This window comes from Trachymyrmex septentrionalis, unplaced genomic scaffold (assembly GCF_001594115.1).
Source record: "Trachymyrmex septentrionalis isolate Tsep2-gDNA-1 unplaced genomic scaffold, Tsep1.0 scaffold16, whole genome shotgun sequence".
Classification (NCBI taxonomy): Eukaryota; Metazoa; Arthropoda; class Insecta; order Hymenoptera; family Formicidae; genus Trachymyrmex; species Trachymyrmex septentrionalis.
Window position 1 is genome coordinate 3329474 of NW_017304758.1, and position 9164 is coordinate 3338637.

At 39.6% G+C, this 9164-nt stretch overlaps 1 pseudogene; it reads left to right on the forward strand.

The window, feature by feature from the left end:
• LOC108745928 overlaps positions 1–3468 on the forward strand; it is a 51679-nt pseudogene extending 48211 nt beyond the window's left edge.
• Positions 3469–9164: the final 5696 nt, after the last annotated feature.

A 9164-nucleotide genomic window follows, 5' to 3' on the forward strand; every position in this document is an offset into this window, starting at 1 on the left:
GCTATCGCTCATTCTCCTTTTTTTCCTCTCCTCTACGATTATATGGAACTCGCGGGCATCGTGCTCTGCTGCTGGCTCGTATCGATCTCTTCGCCCGCTCAACATCCGCCGCCGGTGCTCTCTTTCTTCATCCACTGAGATCACTCGTGCATCGAATATTCAATACGACATCGGATAATATGAGGTAATAAATTGAAGACTTGACGCGACAGAGTCTGCTAGTGCCATATCTTGACGTTATCTTTTCATCGAGAGCCTTAAGATATTTCCCTTAAATTTTTTTTTTCAATCATTTGTAATATTTTCGATCTCTATAAAATTGAAAAAGAAAATACAAGAAATAATACATATATTGCAATATATGTTTATATATATATATATTTTATATATTTAAATCATAATATCTGCAGGAAAAACGGTTTTATATAAAAAAATTTAGCTAGATATAGATATGAAAATAATTTTGAACATGAAATTAATTATGTAGGACGTTCAAGCTGGTTGCTAGTATTTATATCAAAATTTTTCGCTGCATTGCTCATTATACTTAAATTTCCTACATAATTATTTTGATGGCCCAACAAAATATAAATTACATTTAGATCTGCAATCAGTTAAATTTTTAGATATTTCAGCAAAATTGTTCTTTCAGTGTTAATAATTTTTTGAAGTTTTAACTATTTAAAGTCGACATAAAGGCAGAATTCCAGTGCCTTCGACTTTGAACACATTCAATAGGCGTTTCGCTTACTAGAACAGAAACAGCTGCCGCAAACGAAGGCCACTAACGCGAAGTATAATTAGTTTCACTCCTTACAGGCAGAGTAGGTCCATAGACCAAAGAATTCACTTGAAAAATGCCTTTGTGCGTACTCAGAGCCCCAGGCGACTTGTAGCCTTCATCGATGGTCAGTCCTTCCTGGACAAGAAATTGGAAGCTGAGTCAACAAATTGCGACATACCTGACCTAACAAAACACGAAACTTTGTTCCAGAACATTCTCGTTTCGAAACAGTTATTAGGAAAGCGTGATTAACGCTTTGTTACCGCGCTCACGACGCGACGCACCCTTATTTGTTCAAGACTAAATTTGTACGAAATTTAAGTACAATATAATTGAAAAAGTGGATGAAAAAGGCGTGTTACATTAGATCTATTTTTTATTCCTGCACTAGAATGTTCTCTCTCGCTTTCGCCAAGCATATGTATATATATATATATATATATTTCACTTGAAGTTCTAAAAGTGTACATTAGTTCTATTACAAAAGACGAACCTTTTGTGTAACGTTCAGTAAAGTTAGTCGACATATTTTTAGTTCCGGATGAATAATTAATAATTTCGACCTTAGTGAAGTCGACTCGTAATAATTGTTCCGAAAACAAAGAATTTATTTGAAGAAAGAGCCTTTACAATTATTACCGCGTTCTAATAAAAAGTTATTAGAAAGTGTGGCAAATATTGTACAATGCCTTTTCTTTCTGTGAAAAAGTGAATGATTCTTCCGCTGTTTTAAGATAGTAAAGCAATGGTCGGTGGAACTTTCTGATGCAGGATCGAGCCCGGAGAAAATCCCGGACTTCCCTTAAAATCTTCAAGGAAACTCACCGCATCGTACCAGAGCCGAGAACGAAACGGCGCTGCGGGAGGGAGAGGAAGGGAGAAAGGGAAGAGAAAAGCATTGCTACAGGCGTCAGGATGAAGGTACACGTATTCTTTTTAAGGCGGAACACTTTACTGCCGCTCGTTCCACCGGCGGTAATGGAGGGAGCTCGACCACCTCCGAAGAATTAATTCGGGGCTAAAGCCGAGGCGAGCACACCCACCCCCGCCGATATCGAGTCGCTCGTCCGGAAGTGTTAGTGTCTACTTACCACTCCTTCAGTTAGCTTTTTACTTTAGTTGACCGCATTAGCGTCTCTCGTTTCGCAGGGGCGCCACTACCGGGACGATTTCTAATTTAGCCACCAATTTAAGCGTAGCCGGTCCCTCTGAGAGAGAATTAGATATTTCCATCTCGACGTGAAAATCATTGCTTCGACGAAATTCTGTTCCGCTCGCGAGGTTTTAATTTTTTTTTTTTTATTCGTTCTCTTCACGAAAAAAAAAAACGATTTGGCTAAAGTATCTAAAAGTTTAGTTATAGATACACAAGCTGAAATTCATTATTGAAATGTTCGAATTTTTTTGCAGCATGCTTGTTCATCACGCTTGAACATCCTACATAATTATTTTTGAACAACATAAATTAATTAAGTCTCTGAAGAAAATAAATCGAAAGAAATAAAAATTACTTTTAAAAGCTAAGACAAAAAAGGTCGTGTATATAAAGTTAACATCATATGATGACAAAAATATATAAATTTATTTTCACATAACAGTTAACGGTAAATTGAAGTAAAAATAATAATTATTCACGCATTAATGAACATTTCAAACGTTTCGTAATATTAATAAACGATTTATTTTTGATGGTCCAACAAAAATTATTTTTAAATCTCCATCTGACTAAATTTTTAGATACTTTTTTTTACAAAATTATCTTTTTCCTTACGTATTACAAGTGGCGATAATTGCAGCAGATTATTTCACCTTATGAGAACGCATCACCTGTCAGTAATTATGTATACAAAAAATGTCTTTGTATTAACGCTAATGACACGCGAGAGAAGAAAAGATTTATTTTCTCTACGTTTAATCTTACAGAGCTGATAGTGGAGTCTATTGAATTCACTTAATTACAAATCTCTTTGTTAAAACGTCAAGTAATTCAATTTTCTTTACATTACATCTGCCAAATTTCGATTAGTCTTACTAAAATCTGTTTACCATTCATTCTTTATTATACGAGTTTTCATTTTGGTACCTTATAATTAAATAGTGCCTTTTAATTAATACAAATTAAATGGGTGCTCCGAACGCAGCGTCAGAAACTGTGTACAGACTTTGCCACAGTTCGAAGAGTTAATTAAATGCAATATTGATACACGCGGGAAAGGCGATGCCTACATACTTCAATACGTGCGAGGACGCAGGTTTAATGATTTAAGCATGTCGATCAATGGAACAGCCACACAAATCCCATTTCGCCAAGACCATTTAAAGCGCTAGCTCATGGCTCTCGCGTTAATTTAACACTTGCTGTATACGAATATACACATTTATTTCCCATAAAATCCTGAGGGCAGGGGACGCTTACCGAAGCATTGGTGTAGATATACCTCACATCACTATCTTCCCCTGTTTAAACTTGAAAATCCCAGCACACCACCTTTCTTCGTATTTACTAGGGTACTGAAAGATTCTTGGCGCAGTTGTGCTCGCTCCCTTGTACCGTTCGCTTCACCAAGGCAGCAGCCTCTACTCATCCCCCGGTGCGCATCGTCGTCGGCGTGAGCGAGACGACCGCAAACTCGCAAATCGACGACGGCCAGAAAGAGTACGGTGGAGTCCCTGGAGCAGCGTGAACGGGGTGAGGAAGCGCAAGGGGAAGGAGAAAGAGAGACAGAGAGAGCGAGAGCGAGCGAGAAGGAGAGAGAGAGAGAGAGAGAGAGAGAGAGGAGTCGGCGTTCTCGTGTCATAGACAAAGACGCGACGAGATCGAACCTCCCACCATGTACGTTGCGGAAACGACCGAGCGTCGACGAAGCGGCCGAGACGGTCGCTCAGTTGCGCGCGAGACGTGCATCGTGTCACGTTGTGTGCTGCTGCGTTGCGTGCTGCGAGGATCTCGGAGTAGTCGGAGTCTCGGAGAGATGCGACGCAGCCGGCCGTCGCCGATCGTGCGCGTGCGTTACATCAGCATTCACTCGCTCGCACATTCAATTCGTCCCCGTCTGTCCCTGGACTTCTCGATAATATCGGAGCCTGTGCGATGCATCTTCTCGTAAGTTTTCGTAACGTCGCATCGCGAGAGGAGAGTAGCCGATGATCGTATCAATGTGGCTCGTTGATATCTCACGGAACGTGGCCGATGAAAGATTGCGGCGTCCAGTGAGTAATTTTTGCCTGACTGATATTAGAATACGTCGCTGATCTGAGAGGAGTCTTTCTTTCAGTTCACCGAAAAGAGTGTGCTGTGTGTGGATTCATACCTCCGAATTGGCAGCGTCCTATTAGTTCAGGTTAACTCTAAAAATTCAGAGATTATCTACGGGGATCTTATCGTTTATCCGTTTATCGCAGTGTCTGTCTGCTATCTTACGGTTGTCTGAATAGCGATTGTATATGAACAGACTGATAATCGAAAAGTGTGAGCTGCAGCTCACAATTTGCGGGTAACCTTGAGCTTTCCGGTTGGCGAGAGAACGTATAGAATTGTGCACTTTGTTGCGCGACGCGTGCGGCATGTGATATGAAACTTTTAGCGATACGAGAATCCCCGGCGCGAGTATCAATGTTCAGTGGACCTTGCGGCGAGCTTATGTTTCCCCGATTTATTCGTACTTTTTTTTAACCGACTTCATTCTTTTCTCTCGAATTCTGAGATCTAAGACGATGTAGTTGTCGTGGCAACAATTCTCATAAATGCGACATGAAGTCGAATCAGGGCATGTATTATGGAATATTCGGAATGGATTCTGGTCGGAATTATTACGTTTTTCCCACAGAAAACACAATAGAAATCTAGGGAATAGTTGAATAATTCCTATTGAAATACCATTCCGAATAATTTCAAAATACGTACAGACCAGAAATTCGTCAAATGAATTTCTCTAATCAATTATCCTTGAGTCTGTTTTTTTAGGCTTCGTCATCCCGCAGAAAATCTTTTCATATGCTTCGCATCGGACGCGGTTCGTCTTTCCTCTTTTGTCCTCCCCGCGTTAAAGGAAAAAAAAAAAGGAGAAGAAATGAACGGTGTTCAAAAAGAAAAGAAAAAATTGAGCTGAAAAGAACTTTGCTTATTGCGAAAAACGTATGAAAGATTCTCTATAGGACCACGAATCTCCGCAGATTTTTCAAAATTCATTTCCGTCTCGACGAACATCGAGAAACGGAGAACGGCCGATAAACGGTCGCGCGAGAACATTTCGATATTTCAGTATTCCGGTAGAAATTGGATTGCGAACGAACGCATTCTTCGGCATAAAAGGATTCAGACTCTCGACCTGATAACTTTATCAGCGGCGCACGCGTACGCGGCACAGCGAGAGACCGTGAAAAGGCCGTGGACGAGAGCGGGGAGCGTCGGTGTAAAGCTATTCGCGAGGCGTCTCGTTATTTGCGGGCGTCCGAATGACGACAGGCAACGTGCGTGGCGCGGGTCATCGCACGAGAGTCGCCGAGATCGAGTTCGCGCGTTGCCGCAATTCGACGAGCTCCAAGCTCAAGGCTGTGGCGTGCAAAAAAAAAAAAAGAAAAAAACTTACAACAATAAGATATATGCCCGCTCGTGAAATTCTTCGGAGCGTGACTCCGAAGGAGGTGAGAATTCCGCCACTCTTGAAAAACGGAGTGAGATTCATTCCAAATGAATTCAGAGAGGAAGATAATCGACTGCAGTTGATCGGTTTTTGATTTTAACGACTATTGCGGAGTAGACGATAAGCGGTAAGCAAATCAACAATTTCGGTCTGACCTGCAGGCTTGTTTGCTCTAACGGTCTCTATTGTAGCCAATTTCGCTTATTGCTTACGTTTTACTCTTCTTATGGTTTTTGTGTGCGATAGCCTTTACTCTGCTCTCTCGGAATCGCCCAGAATCACCGCACGGCTACAATTTCCCTCTTCTGCTATGTACCTCCCTCCGTTCTCTCTCTCTCTCTCTCTCTCTCTCTCTCTCTCTCTCTCTCTCTCTCTCTCTCTCTCCCCCCCCCTTTCAGTCAGCCACCGCTCTCTGAACCACTGTGCGTGCAGTTTCCGCGTTTTGTATCGCGCAGCCCCGGCACAGAAAATGTGGGATACCCGCCGCCGTACGTGTGCGCGTGTATTTTCGGCGGTGAACAGATCGATCGGCTTCGCCGGCCCTTGTTTCTCGCTGTCGTCAGTCGCGCGCGCCCATGTGACTCTACCCGCGACGCCGATCGTATCCGACGTACGTCAGCGTCGTTGCGCGTGTAACTGACCATTTCTCGGCCGGGACAATAGCCGTCGGATTTACTCCATTCGAATCCGTTTCAGTCGTGAAACAACAAACACTTTATAACGCCTCGCTTCTTCCCTTACAGAAATCCAATTTAAGGATTTCAGGTGTATACAGTTCTCAGTGTGACTATATATAGTGTAGTCTCTGTAAAAAGTGACTAGGAAATTGAAAATGTGTACAACTGGTAAAATGTATAAAAATGAACGTTATGTACATACGAAAGTTAAATAAAAGAGAGAGGTTCAATATTTGTGTTTGACGATACAATTTTAGAGTTTAAATGAAAATTTTCTCATTTTATCTTAATTATTTTCAAAACATGTATCATTCACTTTTTATTGAAATAATTTTTATCTAAATTCCAAATCTAACCACTAAACGTTTTCTGTTACTTTCAAATACAATTTAGAAAAATATAATTTTTTTTCATAATTTTTTCATTTTGTTAAATTACTTATTTTCAGCTTTATTAAAAGCGTAGAACAACTTTCTTCATTGTTGTTTAATGCTTTCTGAGAAACAAAATGTTCTGAAAAATAAATAATTAATCACTACCGCCAATATTAAAATTCTATAAGAGTTCCTTTATCCCTTCGATACTTGAACTTATCTTCATATTAGTTCAAATGAAGAGCGCAATAAATCATGGAAGGAAAGATGAGAATAATTACGTTAACGAGAAAGCATTATCTGTTGAGACATACTTATTTCCGGAACTCATTTTGTTCTTTAACCTGATTTACGCGTGAAATTTATTCGAATTTTCAGCTTTTCTAATTTCATTAGAAAATTAGGATTTAATTATGACGGGGAAATCGTAATAAAAACGTCCGCAATAACGTCTGGAATCAAATTTCAAAATGTCAAAGGAACAACACAGATGTATATCTCACGACTCATCGAACCACATATTGTTCTTCTCAGAAGCACAGAATCATACGCTCGTATTTCCCGAGTTTATCTTCGTCATATTGCCCTGTGAATGTGTTTATTGTGTTGATATATATCTCAAAGACCATAAATATAACAGCAACTCGACACTTCGCGTTCTCCTTTTTGATCGCTCCTTCCGTTGTGTCTCAATCTTTCGACGTTCAATGAATCTAGAAATAATCCGAAAATTCTAATCTACGCAGAAAGAACGATTTTATTGAAATATCTAAAAATTTAACTACATACAGATCTAAAACTAATTTTGGTGGATCATCAAAATAATTAGGACACATTCGAGCATAATCTGCAAACAAATTTTATATTCTGGTAAACGAGCAACGAGCTTGAGTATCCTACATATAATTAATTTGATGTTCAACACAATTATTTTCAGATCCAATTGTTTTAGATATTTCAGTAAAATCATTTTTTTTCTGTGTATATCTATTATGACTACAATAGAACATCCTTTCGATCAATCTCCATCTTTTTACGACAAAAACGAGACACGATGTAATTGCAAAAACCGTTGATATAATTATTTTCGTCGTCGCGAATCGACAAACTAAATTAAATGAGAGAATCGTTCTCTTTATATCTTGTGATATCTCTTATCCGCTTTCTTAGAAACTATCATCGTGAATTTATCATATCGGAATTTTTGTAAGAAATCGAGGGTTGAATCGCTGGGGAATTTTGATGTGCCATAAGGCCGATGTATTAGTTATTGCGCAACTTTTCTTCGGCTTTAGCGTGAGGAGAATACTTTTCCAAGTTTGGCAGCATCTTTCTAAGCTGCCGTGTATACGAGAGAATTACGCGGGAGGTCTGTTTTTTTATTGATAGTGCGACGATCAACTATGGACGTGCGCGAGCGATGTAATGGAAAGGTTGGGAGGACGTTTGAGGGGGAGGCCCGTCGAGAATTTCCAAATGCAGCGGCATACCGACGGGAAATCCGCCGTATTTATAACGGCCGCACGTGCTCCTCTCTCTCGTTCTCTCCTTCGACTAACAGCGATGAATAACTGATGCCATATCCAATCAGTAAATGGAATCCGCGACCGTGGCCGGAGAACTATGTTCCGCTAACAAGAATTTAAGAAGCGAATTTCTGGGCAAATCTCGCGCCGAACGTTCCACCCTGTCTGTATACGGATAATCGCGAGATCATGTACGAGATATCAGGGACTTGATGCCCAGCGGCGATGGTGATTGATCGTTCTTTCTATTGAAAATTCGTAACGGTTAATCGATTTATTTTCCAGAGCGCGACATTGCATTGCCTTTAATCGAAACAATCGTAAAAGCAACGGTTGCCTGTCACAGCCGAGCTAATTAAGATTTCGTTTCGATTTTCATTTATTTTATTAGAAATATTTTCGCTCGTCAACGTGCGAGAATACAATTACGAGAAACTTGCGTATGTAGTTAACTGGACAGTTGACTCGTTAGTCGACGAATTAGGTCTTTAATATTTAATGCAAACTCCGGCGCGTCCATTTAATATGAATAACATCCATACGGGTACACTAACGCAGGGATAGATATCTCGGTACATTTAAAATTAATGCAAGTAAAAAAATCTCAAATAGAGATCTTGCAGTATTTTAATAATTTAAGTCGATATTCGGGTAGAGAAACTTCTATCAATATCAAATTTTTTCCTAAAATTGAGAATTAGTTTACTGGACTACGCATTTTGCAACGTTAAATTAGTTATTATGATCTGCGAATTGCTATTTCAATGAAATGACGCCTCATTTAATTCTAATCTCCGAAGTTCTATTAAATTTATATTGATCATTAAGAAATATTAGTTAATCAAAATTAAATATAACAACACTAGAAGAGCCTACGAGTCGAAACAATTTAATTTTCAGAATTTATTCAATATTTCGAATATAAGAACAAAAAGTATACACACACATATTAATAAACGTTAGTAAATAATGTCGTAATCTAAAAATTATTAAATTATATCCACAAAATTTCCTCATAATTTGTCAATCGTTCGCGACGAGAAAAGCTCTCGGTCCAAGGTTGGGAAGTCTCGTGTTGTGTAATAGTCGTACGGTTCAGCACGATCTCGAAGTAGCAGGGCCATAGGATCGAGCACCTGCTCTCTCTCTCTCTCTCTCTC